The sequence below is a fragment of the Meleagris gallopavo genome, chromosome Z (genome assembly GCF_905368555.1).
Source record: "Meleagris gallopavo chromosome Z, MGAL_WU_HG_1.1, whole genome shotgun sequence".
NCBI lineage: Eukaryota > Metazoa > Chordata > Aves > Galliformes > Phasianidae > Meleagris > Meleagris gallopavo.
In genome coordinates this window covers 51,936,995-51,951,919 of record NC_139435.1, presented here as the reverse complement: position 1 = coordinate 51,951,919, position 14,925 = coordinate 51,936,995, and the positions used below count along the sequence as shown (strand labels likewise).

General features: G+C 37.8%; 1 long non-coding RNA gene across 2 annotated transcripts in view; it reads left to right on the top strand.

Moving 5' to 3' along the window:
- LOC146542275 (uncharacterized) overlaps window positions 1-14,925 on the top strand; it is a 16,312-nt gene continuing 1,387 nt past the window's right edge. Inside the window, exons 1-3 of one of the 2 annotated variants that reach the window (XR_014880506.1) lie at window positions 7-460; window positions 961-1,046; window positions 1,226-7,918. This is a non-coding gene — a long non-coding RNA (uncharacterized LOC146542275). Of the gene's footprint in view, window positions 461-960; window positions 1,047-1,225; window positions 7,919-14,925 lie in introns of those variants that run through there. The other variant, XR_014880507.1, reaches the window with a different exon arrangement.

Here is a 14,925-nt window from a genome sequence, read left to right as displayed (position 1 = left end):
TGGTACATTCTCACCACTACACTGCTACTGCTCCCTCTGAGCTGCAGTTTTAACAGTTCCCAGCTGTGAAAAGCTGTACCTGTTTTGTTTTGTTTGCTGTTTATTACATGTGCTTTTGCAAGGGTGTAGCTTGGCAGCAGAGGAGGCCACAGGCTAGTCTTGTCCTTGCAGGAAGGACAGAAGGACTCTGAAAGAGCTCTTCTCAAGGAACTTTCTGCAGGAGTGTGTAGATGGTAAGGGGAGAGGCACAAGGAAATGACCAAGTGAGGAGTGAGCCCTCTGGGAGAGCAAAGCTTGCCAGCCCATGGGAGACAGGAGAAAACAGCCAGGAACCTCCAAGGGGAGCGGAGACAGACACGGATCCTAGCTGGGGTGGCACCAAGTCTGCTGCAAGCCAGCCAGCCCTTGAGCTGGTGAACTGAAACCAGCCTGGGAGGAAGGACATGACTGTGGAGGCAGGGTGAGAGGATTTGTTTACAATTCAGTTACTTCTGGTTCCTCTCTATTTGAGTCACCTGGGGCCCATGGGGCGGCTTGCTCCAGTGTATGCCTTAAACAGATCAGAATGGATTTGGGGTGTGGTGGGGAGGGAGAGTGCTTGGCCTGAGGGTAAGGAGCAGTGCCACAGGCTGCGGCTAGGCTCTGGGAGCTGCACCGGCACATGTGCTGGCACCCCAGGGACACACAGAGCTGCACCCTCACCCATCTCTCAGAAACAGACTTCATTCCACTTGGTGAAATGTGACAGAGAAGGGCAATGTCCTGTGGCAAATGCTACATCTTTTGTCTGTCAGGTACAGAGCTGGGCATGCAACTCCAGGAGGTTAAGCACACTGCATTTCCATTTAAGTAAATAAGCTCATATTTAGGAATTTCATGTTCCGTTGTCATGTGATACATAGTGAAAGTTTGAGTGAATACCCAAGACCAAATTTAAGTTTCTCATCTCTCTGCCCACAGCCTCTCAGCCTCTCATCTCTCATCACAGTATGTGTGAGAAGCACCCTCTTTGTAACCAACAACAACTTCAGAACGGAATCTATATGGTAATTATACAAATAATTAAAAAAAAAAAAAACCATAAAGCCAAGTCTAAGCATAAACTTAAGAAGTAGTTTATGGGAATCCTAAAAATGGGAAGCTCAACAATGGGGGAAAATATATGGTTTTGATGTTGCTTACATGGTGGTGATTTTTTGCTATTCTGCTTCATATTTATTTGTAGCTGTTTTGCTTGGGAGTAAATCCATAAAAAGGAGAATACCAGAATAGTCTACTTCTGCAGCTGCATAGAGCCTCAACTCTGCATTCAGACCTTAGCTGACAGCATGTTTCAGGAGCAAATGGAAAACTACTTTTACAACCCACTAATTCAAGGCAATTACAATTGCTGCCGCATAGAACTTCATATGGATGGTCAGTGACAGTCTGTGTAGGTGCAAGCAATTAGCAAATTCCCTGCATGGTGTGAATTGCTTATGCCTCCAAGGGCTGTAAAATGGAGTGTGGAGAAGAGCTTGCTTGAAAATTAGGTTTTAATTGGATGCATGATAGAATTCATAGAGAAAAATCATCAACGCAAGTTTTTAGCAGTTCAAATAAACTTAAATTTTAATGAAGGTCTGTATGGGGGAAGAGGATATCTAGAATATTAGTTATTTGTATAAAACTGGCTGTGAATTAATGGGAAGTGATTTCAATGGATTTTAAATGAAAATAGGTATCTGAAGACAATTTTAATTGATTTATTTCTTTTTTAAAATGCTTTGCAGAAATTTAAAATATTTGTCACATTTTTAGCCTATCAGTTTCAATAAGAGCAGAGTTATGAGACCAACTGCCACAGAAAATATCTGGAAAGAGGTTCCATTAGAGCAGAAACTGTGAAATATTTGAAAAAGTAATAGATGCCAGAAAGTAGGTACGTTCCAGACTAGGTAGCTTACAAGAACCAAGACTTCAGGTTTTAAAATGCTCAAGCACTGTGAACAAGCCTCATTTATGGTGGCTAGAGAAAAATAGAGAGATTTGTGCCAAACCATTTCTGCCTAAGGTACATGTAGTCATTCAAGGACAGTGTTGCAAAAGCTAAATATTTGTCTTCCTTGAGACTAGCTATGTGATATTTCCTGCAGAACATTTGCACAAAGAATCTAAAGATCCACTGTTAACTAAAAAATGGTATGACTAATTCTACACATGCAGCTTTTTTAGTCAGGAATACTCTTTTAAAATGTTAAAGTAATATTTCACAGCTGCAGATAAAAGTATTTATGAAACTTCCAAGGAAGACTAACTTAAGCTTCAGAAAGAGGAAAGAGAGGGGAGAGGGAGAGGCAAGAGAGAAAAGAGAGAAACCATGCTTTTAAACAGGGCTTAGGACCTGGGAAAGATCAGCAGGGCATGTTTGAGAACAGATTAATTTGTCCTTAACTAATTACCCCATAGGGTTCACTTGAACTGCCAGCACCACTAACAGTCAAGACATATCACAATGGATTGTTCTGTCTGCTTGATAAACTCATTTAGTAAACAAGTAGATATCTGGCTCTGTGTGTGCAATAAAATCCAACCAGTCAATAGTGCTGTTACTGATCTCATTCAGATAATTTTCTTCCTTTTTGTTGTGGCTTATTATCTTCATCCTGCTTCTTGCATCATTCACTCTATTTAGAGGAGAAGCCTGACAAACAAGCTCAGTATATTCTTGTTATTGCTTTTCTGCCCATTATTTATATTTTTTTAGTAACACTGATTTCTGTTTTCCCATCTTCAAAACTGTAACAGTACTCAGAAGTCTTTGGGGGGTCTTTTAAAGTAGAAAGTAGTTTTCACAAAACCTACACATAGTCAAAAGAGATTTAAGAACTACAACGTTAAAGAAATACACTGCATACTCATTAAGTTAGCATAAAAAAGTTTTCCAGGAGAAGAGTACAGTTTAATTCTGATTGGTCACTGGGAAGAAGTCAGTGGTATCATAGAATCATAGAATTCTTAGAGTTGGAAGGAACAAATACTATTTTTCTGAAAGAATGGTGAAGCACTGGAATGGGCTGCCCAGGGAGGTGGTGGAGTCACAGGCCCTGGAGGTTGTTCAAGGAATGTTTGGATTTTGTGTTGAAGGATATGGTTTAGTGAGTACTGTTGGTGATAGGCGGATGGTTGGACTGGATGATCTTGTAGGTCTTTTCTAACCTTGGTGGTTCTGTGATTCTGTGAACCTTTAAAGGTCATCTAGTCCAACGCCTCTGCAAAGAAAAGGGACATCACAGCTAGATCAGGTTGCCCAGGGCCTGATGCAGCCTCACCTTGAAAATCCAGGGACAGGGCATCATCCACATCTCTGGGAAACCTGTTCCTGTGCCTCACCATCCTCGCTGTAAAAGACCTTTTCCTTATGTCCAACCTAAATCTACCCTCTTTAAGCTTAAAGCCATTTCCTTTTGTTCTGTCACAACAGACCCTGCTAAAGAGTCTGTCCTCTTCTTTCCTCTAGCTCCCCTTTAGATACTGAAAGGCCCTACTTAAAGGTCACCTCACAGCCTTCTCTTCTCCGTGCTGAACAGTCCCAGCTCTCTCAGCCTGTCCTCATAAGAGAGGTGTTCCATCCCTTGCATCATTCTTGTGGCCCTCCTCTGGATGCACTCCCACAGGTCTACATCTCTCCTGTACTGAGGACTCCAAGCTGGACACAGGACTCCAGGTGTGGCCTCACCAGTGCAGAACAGAGGGGCAGGATCACCTCGCTGACACTGCCAGCCATGCTTCTTTAGAGGCAGCCCAGGATATGATTAACTTCCTAGACTGCAAGGGCACATTGCTGGCTCACGTCCAGTTTCCCACCCACTAGTACACCCAGGTCGTCTTCAACAGGGCTGCATTCAATCCTTTCATCCCCCAGCTGGTATTGATAGTGAGAGTTGCCTCTACCCAGGTGCAAGATCTTGCATTTGTCTTTGTTGAACCTCATGAGATTCTCTTGGGCCCACTGCTCAAGCCTGTCTGGGTCCATCTGGAGATGGCATCCCATTCCTCTGGTGTGTCAACCACAGTCTACAGGTTGGTATTGTCAGCAAACTTGCTGAGAGTGCACTCAACCCCACTATCAATGTCACTGATGAAAATATTAAAGAATATCAGTCAGTCCCAGAAGTGACCTCTGGGGAACACCACTTCTCACCGATCTCCATCCAGACATTGAGCCATTGACCACCACTCTCTGGACTCAGTCTTGAAGCCAGTTCTTCATCCACTAAAGAATCCACCCATGAAATTCATATCTTTCCAATTTGGACTACTGGTTTTCTCTATTCAGTTTATAAAGAGGTTAAGAAAACTGAAAGTTTTATGGAAACAGTGTGAAGCTTGATTTTTTTTTTATCTGGTTATATATACACACAAGTATGAAAATTATTCAAATAATAAAAGCTGGTGTAATAAAACAGGCATTTTTGGGCATGACCATGGACAAATCACAGTGTTGTGAAAGCAGCTGTTTTTTTCAGAATCAGAGCATGTCCTCATTGGTATCAAGCCATTAGTTCTTACATTAATGAGCACCAACTCAAGCCCTTTACAATGAAAAGTTAGCAGTTCACTGAATTTAAGTCAAAGTATGGAGACAGCTTGCTTTGGGGAAAAAAAAAAAAGGCAAACAATTAAGTTTAGCTGGTTTATTTCTTCCTAAAAAACTCACAGTCCATAGATTCACAGCAGCATAAAGCCTTCTCAGGTTTTTTTTGTTTTTTTTCTTGTTGTTTATAAGGGAAAATTTAAAACAATTTCTTTAAACTTGAGATAAAATATAGCTTTCTAACAGCAGAATGGAATGGGCAATATTCTGACTTTTTAGGTTAGCAATACAGTAAAACTAAAAAGAAAACATGCTTCTTGATATAAGCAAACAGATAAGTATTGTTCATTAGATAACAGAAAAAAGGAAGCTTTAGAGAGCTAGTTTAATCAGGGCAGTGTTGTGACTGAGAGTAGGAATCTGACTTCACATTAACTCACAACATGACCAGAATTATACTTCCAAAAATGCATGTGAGAGAGAATTTCAGAGAGCTGTTTTGTTTACTGCAGCAGACTTTGGCTGTTAAATGGGTAGTAGAAAAATTTTTCACATCAGTGAAAGAACTTCAGCAGTTACAAAAGAGTTTCCTGCACCAGTTCCTTCTTTCCTAATTATCTGTTAAAAAAAAATCCCTTTCTAATAGATAAAAGTGTAGTGCAACACAGGGTTGGAAGAGATCTCAGGAAATAGTATATTACTCTCATTAAGTTTTTGGCCTATCATCACCTCTTGATTTTTAACAAGTGCATGTTCAATATGCCAAGAAGAAATGGAGTATTACAGCTGATAGAGCAAAGTATTTCAGATGTGCTCCACTGGAAAATTTTAGTGTAATAGATTTTGTAGGCTATAGATTTCTCAAAAATTGCTCTTAGTATATTGGGGAAAAAAATAATTGTGCATTTAAATGAGTGTGCATTCCTGGATTAGTAAATTTTAAAAAATCCAACTAATTATTGTTCAGTGAAGTCTGCTCAAGCTATATCACTTTAAACTTGGAGGAATGCCAAGGAATTCAGTCCAATAATTCAAGAGTCATACAGTGTAGAAAAGAGCCGAATTTGGTACATCAAGTCCTTTCTTTCCTAAAGGGACACCTATTTATAGCTCCGTTTTCATCTAGCGGTCCTGACTATCATTTCAGTCAAGAAGACCACTTAGTAAGTATCTTTCCCCCAAGCAACACAGCATTCTCTCCAAAGCTAAAGACGAGAAAGTAGAAAGGCACAGACAAAATAGCAGATACTTTCTGTAGTCTTCTGATTTGCAAATTGTCCTAGTTTTATACTGGAAAACATGGCAGTTCAGAAAAAAAAACAAAAACCTAATGAGCAGCTTAAAAAATTCTCTACGTAAATAGACTGTAATCTGACTGCTGCTTGACAACGGGAAAATGAACATTTAAATTCACTGTTTGGTTGAGGCAGTCATGTAAAGAGTGGTGCCATAATAAGGAGAAGCCCTCAATTGTGCTCACCTACACCACATCAGTTTGATTCATAGTGAACCTGGTATGCACAGATCCCAGATTTTTTTCAGGAGGAACTAGGATGTAAACTCAAGATGCACCCCAGCCTAATTGGGATGTACAGACTCGAATGAACAATTGTATAACTTTGTGAAGCTTAATGCTGTATGTGCATTGTGAACATTAAACTCAGACAGCCAGAGCAAATTTATTCTAAAGTAAAAACCCCAAACTCCATACTGTGTTGATGTTAGGGCTTTCTGCAGCATCTCTGAGCTACTGCTTGACACCTATTTTCCAAATTTCTTGCCTAGAAATAACAGAATTGTCGGTGATTCTGACTAATCTCTCCAGTGTTACAGAGTTACAGAGTTATGCTGCTCTTACGGATCCTTCAGAATTGTGGTAGCTCAGATGAAAAGGCTCAAATTATGGTCAGAGTCTTTTGTGACATTTCAGTGTGCCTTGTGTAAATTTCTTGCCTAGACATTGCTGGAAGCTAGTGTTGACTGCTTTAATATTTTTTAAGAGCAGAATACTAGTTTTTCATGACATTATGGGACAACAGATGCATTTAGTTAGCCTGTGGAGCCATTATCCAGTCTGTTGACATTGTCTTTTAGTTATATATAACTGATTTCATATCAAACAACAGTGTTACATAACATGCATGTTATATCATTAGTCTTTTGTTCTTTTTTCTCATTTGACCTTGTATATGTAAGTAGTTACCTTTCAGCAGGCATAAATAAAGCTCTCAGTTGAAGCTTTCACCACATTCTCAGGGGCTATATCTTCATTGCTGTGTTAATTCAGCTGATATGCCACTAGGCTTGGTCAACTGTAATCTGCCACAGTACTAAGCTAAAGGGAAGTCACAGTATCCAAATGGCATTATAATCATTCATTAGGACAAAACATGTCTACATTGTATCAGACCATACCGGCTCATTTAATCCAGCATCCAATGTTCAGTGGTCACAATCAGGGAAAATGTAATGACATTTTGTAGCCATACTTCCCTAATATTTCCAGAATACCAAGAATAGCTACTTCAGGTGCCATTTGTTCAGATGCTCCATAAAATATGGTATTTTTTCACTTAATACTTTTCCCCATTGGTTTTTGCTCTCTTTTTTGACTAATTTTCTGGCATGGATGCACAGCATCCCCTGGCAATGAGTTCTGCAGCTTCAGTAAAAATACAACAACAAAAACAAAACAAAACAAACAAACAAAAAAGCAAGCACATAATACTTCTTTTTAACTGAATATATCATTGTTAAATTTAATGCACCTTCATTCTTTTATTAGGGCAGACAGTAAACAATCATCTTCTATTCGCCTTTTCTGATGCATGGTTTTATATTATTCAATCCCACCCCGTCTCAGTCATTTGTTTTCCGAGCTGATCTATCTACGCAGGAAGATTGTTACATATTTTTGGTCATGATTTCTGAATGATCTTTAGTACTACTATATCCTTTTAAGATTCTAATGTCTTAAGACCTTAACAAATGAACATAATATTCCAGCTGTAAGTATAGTGATATTGCATTATATACCGCAAAGCAGAGAGATGTTCTGTTCTGCTCTCCACTTTGTTTTTCTATTACGAAGAACTAATATACTGTTTCCATAGAACTAGATATCATTAATTTACAGCCCCAGTCCTGACTGTTATTGTTCAAATTCCAGTCTTTAGTGCGTATATAATTTTAGGATTACTTTTCTTCACATGCCTTACTTATGTTCATCTATTCCAAATTTCCTCTGCTGTTTTATTGCCTGATCACTGTTTTCCACTTCCTCATAGCTTATTGCTACTGTCCAGAACAATCATAGATTAAAGAGCAAACTTTGTCAACTAATATCACTGTTTTCCTCTGATCATTTATTAACGTGCCATGAGGACGTACCCTTCTCTTCAAAGGAATAGGAACTATCTGTAATTGTTCACTGCTTCATTGTGACGTACATCTTTGATGTCACACGTCTCTGATATCACATGTTCTCAGTTAGGGAAAGATACTAGAATCCTCTCAGCACGAGTAATTTACACAGCAATGTCATTGCAAAGCCACTGGTCACCAGACCTATTCTAGGTTTCACTTAGTCTCCAAATAACATTGCATTTCAGGCTTAAACATTCCTCATATTGCCCTTGAATTGTAAAGGAAGATTTACAAGACCTGAGGCCTTATCTGGCAATTGTAGTTTGTTATACTATCAGCATAATGACTCTGTGAATCAGCTTTGCTTATAAAAGACTGGCATACTTCAAACAGTCTCAAGCGTTAAAGTGTTTGGTACAAAGCACACTTTGAAGTTTTATCATGACAGTAAACACTTACCCCTTTCCTTACTGCATATGTGTTCAAAGATCATGTATTATGTATACAGTGCAGTGGAGAGAATGGGGACTTTTTTTCTCCTGCATTTGTTTCTAATCTATCACCTGCCAAAATTTCCTGCTTGCTAGGCTGTACTCATTTATTTTTGTCTTGGCCTTTAAAGGTAGAAACTAGTTTGGCATCTAGAAACCAGTGAGCCTAGAAATGAAAAGCAAATGAGAAGACTAGAGTAGGCATGGAGAATGGGAAAACCAGTTCTTATTTCAGAATGTTTACTTAAATATTTTAAAACTTATAAAATCCTTTAAGTAGTCTAAACAATCAGTAAACACATACAGTGGATGTACGTACAGGTGATTGAATTAGTTCTAAAGTTTTCTTTAAAATTTGCTATAAACTAACTTTGAAAACGATGATTTAAACACAAGAACTGCGCAAAGCTGTTTTTTTCTCAAGCATAAAAATTAGTACTCTTTAAGGAACAGTATACAGTGGAATGACGTTTTCAAATTAACTATCCAGTAAATGAGTGGATGAATTTTAAAACATTCAAACAATAATAGAAGAATCCCAAACCTACGAAGATTTTAGTAAGCCTGAAGGACAGAAAGTGAATTACCTATTCACAGCATTTAGTAATTGCTTATCTTTATAAAGAGAAGACCTAGTTCAGGGCTGAAAAGATTTGTGAAGTGGGAAAGACATTGCCTATAGCCAATTGAGAATATGTATAGAACAGCATGAGGCTGAAGTCACTTCAGTTTCAGGCACATATTGATTTGCCTAGAGACATTATAATCTTTACATGTTATGTCTTTATATCTCCCACTTACATGTGACAATCCTGAAGTATAAAACTAGAAATATTTTAAAATTAGATCTCCCTCCTTCAGAAAGATGAGAAAATTTTCACATGCTATTTCACAGAATTAAAGTTGACAGAGGCCTGAAATATTTTTAAGGGTTTGATTTTATAACTTGTTCTGAATTTATGATTAAAAGATAGAAGCAAATTAATTAAAATCAGTAGTAAATTTAAACCTATGATGCATACAACTAGAGCATGTACTTTGGAGCTGAACAGCACAGTTCAGTTGCCTCATCCATGAAAATCTAGATCTTACTCCTTCATGAGAACTCCATGTCTCTGAGCTTCTGAAGCTTAATTTTATATATATAAATATATGTATTTGTATTTTTTGGCTTTAGGGTGTACAATTGCACATGTTATTATCATATTAATTCTATTTTTAATGTATTAAAAACTCAGAATTGGAAGTTGTGTTACTTTATGTGTTTGTATAGTCCTTGTTTTTTTTTGTTTTTACAAAGTTTTTTATTGGTTAAAATTTCATATCAAGACTGAGGATGGAATAGGTATATGTCTAAGTAGTTAATTTATTTTTTTTCTTTTTGCTCCATATTCTGAAGTTTATCTTTCAGTACAGTTGCACACACACTCAACTCAACTGTCCCATAATGTGTGTGTGTCCCATAATTTTGAACTAAATTTGTTGGGTGATAACCCACAGCCATAAAATATAATGGTATTATTGTGGTGGTAGTGCAGATTGATAAAATTCTGTCATATAGAAACTCCTCCATGAAAAGCGTAAAAGTCTGGATGGTAGAGCTTTTTAATGTAAACTATAAATGTAGGCTCCACTCTCTGAAAGGCAGGTGGCCATCTCCTTTCATTTGTATGGGGTATTCATTCAGAAGATAAATGTAAGTGTGCCATTCTGAGATATAAATGTAGGACATTTTTCACACAGTTTCTCAGTTCAGAGAGGTAAGGTTGTTCTGACTGAGAAGAATGGCATTTTGGTATGCTTGCAGACTGTACCTTCATGGAGTCCTTTGTCACATTGAAAGTTTCTTTAAAGTCCTAAGGGCAAATTCACTTTCTGTTTTACAAGGAAATGAATTTCACATTTTTTCTCTGAATGTTCAGTAAGAACACTAACAGAATTCCCAGAGTTGTGCAAATCAGGAACAGAAAGTACTTGCTTTATATCAGAATCAAGACAGGCAGTTGAAAAATCCTAAAGATGGGTTGTCTGTATGGCTGTTGCTCTCATGCTAAACTACAGTTCCTTTTTGGCTTAACTAAAACTGTGTGCCACAGTTAAATGTATAATGGAAGACAAGGTCAGGAATATTACCCACAAAAGAGAAGAATATGAAAATACTAAACTTGCTTGCCAGAAGCACTTCAGGAACTTGTGCAAAAATAGAATAATACTGAGCTTTCCGTTCAAGACATCTTTGTTTTAGCAAGCTTCCATACAAGCAAGTATAGAATCATAGAATTGTTTGAGACTGAAGGGACTCCTAAAGGCCGTCTAGTCCAGTTCCTCTGTAATGAGCAGGGACATCCGCAGCTTGATCTGTTTGCTCAGAGTCTGGTCCAGCCTGACCATGAGTGTCTCCAGGGATGGGACATCCACCACCTCTCTGGGAAACCTGTGCCAATGCCTCAGCACCCTGATTGTAAAAAAACTTGTATCAGTTTGAAAGCATTTCCCCTTGCCCTATCACAGTTGACCCTGCTAAAGAGTCTGGTTCCCTTTTTCTTACAGCTCTCCTTTAGGTACTAATAAGCTGCTTTCTGCTCTCCCCAGGGCATTCTCTTCTCTGGGCTAAGCAGCCCTAGCTCTCTGTCTGTCCTCTTAGGATAGGTGTTCCAATGTTGGTCATTAATTTATATACTGAATTCAGTGGCAGTTCAAGGAAATCTGCTCCACAAGTAGTAAAAATCGAGTGGTGGACTACTAGGAAAACAAGGGAATGAGTCTTTTGGAACACAGAGTCGTTGAAAGTGTGCTAATTAGAAGACTGGAGTTTGCATTATTTTTTATGCCTTAGCAGTGGTGCAAGTTTGGAGAGCGCTGAATGCAGGATTTTTTATAAATAATGCAACTATACATTTTATAAGATAAAAGTCAAATTAGTTTCAGCAAGACATCCCTGAAAAAAACTCACTGTCCATAGATGAAATCTATGAAATTTAGCTTCTCTAATTTAAGGAGGCAGTGGCAGTGCCTTTCTTCTGCATTTTGTGCAGTACCAGAGCTATAGTCAAGGTTAAAGACTATAACTTCAAGCTGCTGTAACGTTAACAAGAACAAAGAGCGGTGTGGATATTACAAACTCTTCTGTCAAACTCCTTTAGTTTTCAGACTGCTCTGATCAGGAACAGTTACAAGAGGGTTGGTTGGCTTTTTAAAGCCATGATAAAGGGAGAGAGAACTCAGTTCAGTGCTTTTGTTTTTCTACTTTAAAGACATTTAGAACAAAACAAGTGCAAATGAACTACTTCCAAGACACAGATTAGATAAGATAGGGAATGAATGCATCCTGCAATCAAATTTATGTGTGGAATCATCTACCCACTGCACCATCTCCTTTACTGCATTATCCATCTATATTGCCAAGAGAAACAAGAAAATATGAAGAATAATGCTGCTGTATTCATTGGCAAAAGATCTGCATAATTATTTATATTACTGGTGAACTCCTTAATTTTCTTTTTTTTGTTGTTCAAATTACTTTGACATACAGCACATCTCCTGGATTCTATAGTTTTCATTACACATGAACCATGATGTGAGAGATCAAGAAATCCATTTTCTTTTAACTGATCTCTGCAAAGGGCTCTCACACAGAACTAAAGTGAGCCCTGCATTTGATGTCAGTTGATGAGATTCGTATGGGCAATTGTGTAATTTGTAAGTCAGCATTTATTTCTAGTTCTTTGCTTGTTTCTCCAAGAAGTTATTATGGAGTTTTGATTTAATTAGTAAAATGCTAATATAACTGTTTTGCCCAGAATGTCAGTCACGCAGAAGTGCTCAGGAGATGATTTAATTAAACATATGCAGTGCTAAATATAATTAATACTCTTCTGCTGCCACTGGCTTCTGAGCAAGTACATGAAGCAGAGTGGCATATGTAGTGTGGTTGGCCTTGTTCTGTCTGGATTGCTGCTATTTGCAAACACTTTCAAATTATATGAATCCTCTTCTGACTCCAAAATATACATGCTTATAGTAGAAGGGGCGCCTATGCAAATAACAAGCATGTTTTTTCTGAATTTTCTTATGCCAACAATTAATTTGAGTTGCTAAAACCAACTAGAACTTTTCTGGAAAAAAAGCATTGTCACATTTACTTTAACGTCACTTTGCAATTTCAGCATTCCGTCTATCACAACATCCTTATCAGTGGTTGAAGTGGCTTATCTATACTATGCCAAAAACTATGGAACGTTATCTCTGCAAGATTTTTACAGAAGATAGCTAAAGTGTAGATCACTTCCCATCATAAAAAGTACCTCTTTGGGGGATAAAAACAAACCGCCTGATTGTAGTAAGCTTAGTTGAGAAATAAAGTATGGTATAAATATGTACTAGAGTTTCTAATTTCACATTTTGGATGTGTACTTTCTTTGTGTCTCTCACGCACCCTAGTATGCTATAGTTTGCTTAAGAAATCCTGTTTGTCTTTTGATGTTGAACTGTACCCCATGACTTGTTAAACATAAAGAGCTATGATGCTGAATCAAGGAAATTCCAAAGTGTCTGTTTTGGCTGTCGGGGAGTTGCCGTGCCATTTCTGTGTTGCTTGAAGATAATGGCATGCTATTGTAAAACACTTATATTACAGTTATTTGTAGCACTGCTGGCATTTGATTTAAAGCAAAACTTTTGTTAGAGTTTGGAGTGTCTGTGTAGCGTACAGCTTTCCCCAGACCCTAAATCTTCATCGTTTGACATAGAGGGTATCACAAATGCAACTTACTCACCGCAATAAATATATCCCTGTGTATTAAATGGTACTTGAACCACTAGACTAGGAATATTTGTAGGCTTCAGTGTTTCACTGGGCACTTGCTTCTCAGAAAATTCTGCATAACTATGCATTACACAGAAGCCAAGTCTGATTGATCACATTATATAGGTCCTTTTAAAACACCTATGTCAGTAGGATGTTTGCAACATATTGAATTGAAAACTCTGCTTTAGTAACATGATTCTCTTGAAAGCACTGATCAAAGAAATTCTTTGCTTTGTTGAGAAGGGAGGAAACTATGGGAAGGCACTGAAAATTGGTTAATATCTGAATGATAAATCCTTCACTTTCACTGTGTATTTGACTGATGTACAGAGTTAGAGCACTATTATATGGCCAGTGAGACCAGTTAGCCCAGTTTGCAGTGACACTTCGCCTTGACATGAGATTTTTTTTGAGACTGGAGAGACAAAAGGGCACTATTTTTGGTTATATCAACAGAATGAAAAAAACTCTTACCCATATCCTCTTATTGGACCATAACTTACAATGTCTGTCTTTGACTAAACATAACCACAGCTGAGCAAACAGCAGTGCAAAGTGACAGCTAGGAAATCTTTATCAAGCAACAGTTTAGTTCTTCCAGCACAAGAAGGAGAGCTTTTGGAAGGGAATAGTTGGCCAGAGATAGCTACTGTACATTTTGAAATGAAATTAATCACTGTGCAGATATAGTGATGCAGGTAGTATAGTATAGGCACTATTAAGCCCAGTTCTCTGAAACTGCATCTAAGATATATATTTATTTTTGTAAACGTGAGAACTTTACTGATCATAGGAGAAAGCCCCACTTATTGCAATGAAAAGTGAGAACTAAACAGCATGTGACTGGGAGGAGACCATAGAACAGGATGGTGAAGTTCTTCTACCTTTGCATTTTCTTAACTTTAAGCAAGCCACTCCATTTATGTTTTTAAGACTGAAAACAGACCAAAAAAACAAACGAACAAAAACAATAACAACAACAACAACAAAAAAACACAAGTAACTGTGGGGAGCTTCTCTTGACAAACATTTAGTAGCCATTGGCAGAATCCCTGGAAGAAATTGACAGCAGCAAAATCATAGAGGCCAGCCTGCACTGAACAAGTAATGTAACAACATTTGTAATTAAACCTCTACGATTTTAGGAAAGATCTTTGATTGCTCTTAATTATTTCTCTTTGAAATCATTGAGTCTTATACTGATTTTGATGGGAGACAGTCTGTCTCCCAGAGTAGCAATCAGTTTTTGGTGATTAGTTTTTAAGAAGGAGTCCAATTATTCAATCATGGCCACCAGCACTCTCATCTGTCCCCTCAATTTTTCTTGACAAAACATGTTAGTCCAACCTACTTTTTGATTACTGCATTTTTTCTGTATTCCTTTTTCAACATACAGAACTATAACTCTTGGGATAATTTCATTAAAAGTTTTTGTTTTCTGACCCCAAAATACAAGGATTAAGTAGACTTTGAACATCAATTTGTATCACAGTTAAAAGCCTATGGGAACTTAACTGGGGATTTTTAACAGTGTTATGATACTGAGAACTGTGTGAAGTGAAACCTACTGGAATTAAAAATGTATCTATTCAACTTATAAATATCTTTTGATGTGTAGTTTGGGTAAAATAGCACCATGACTTTTCCATTGTTGACTGAAGTACACAAGGGTAGCATTTTTGCTG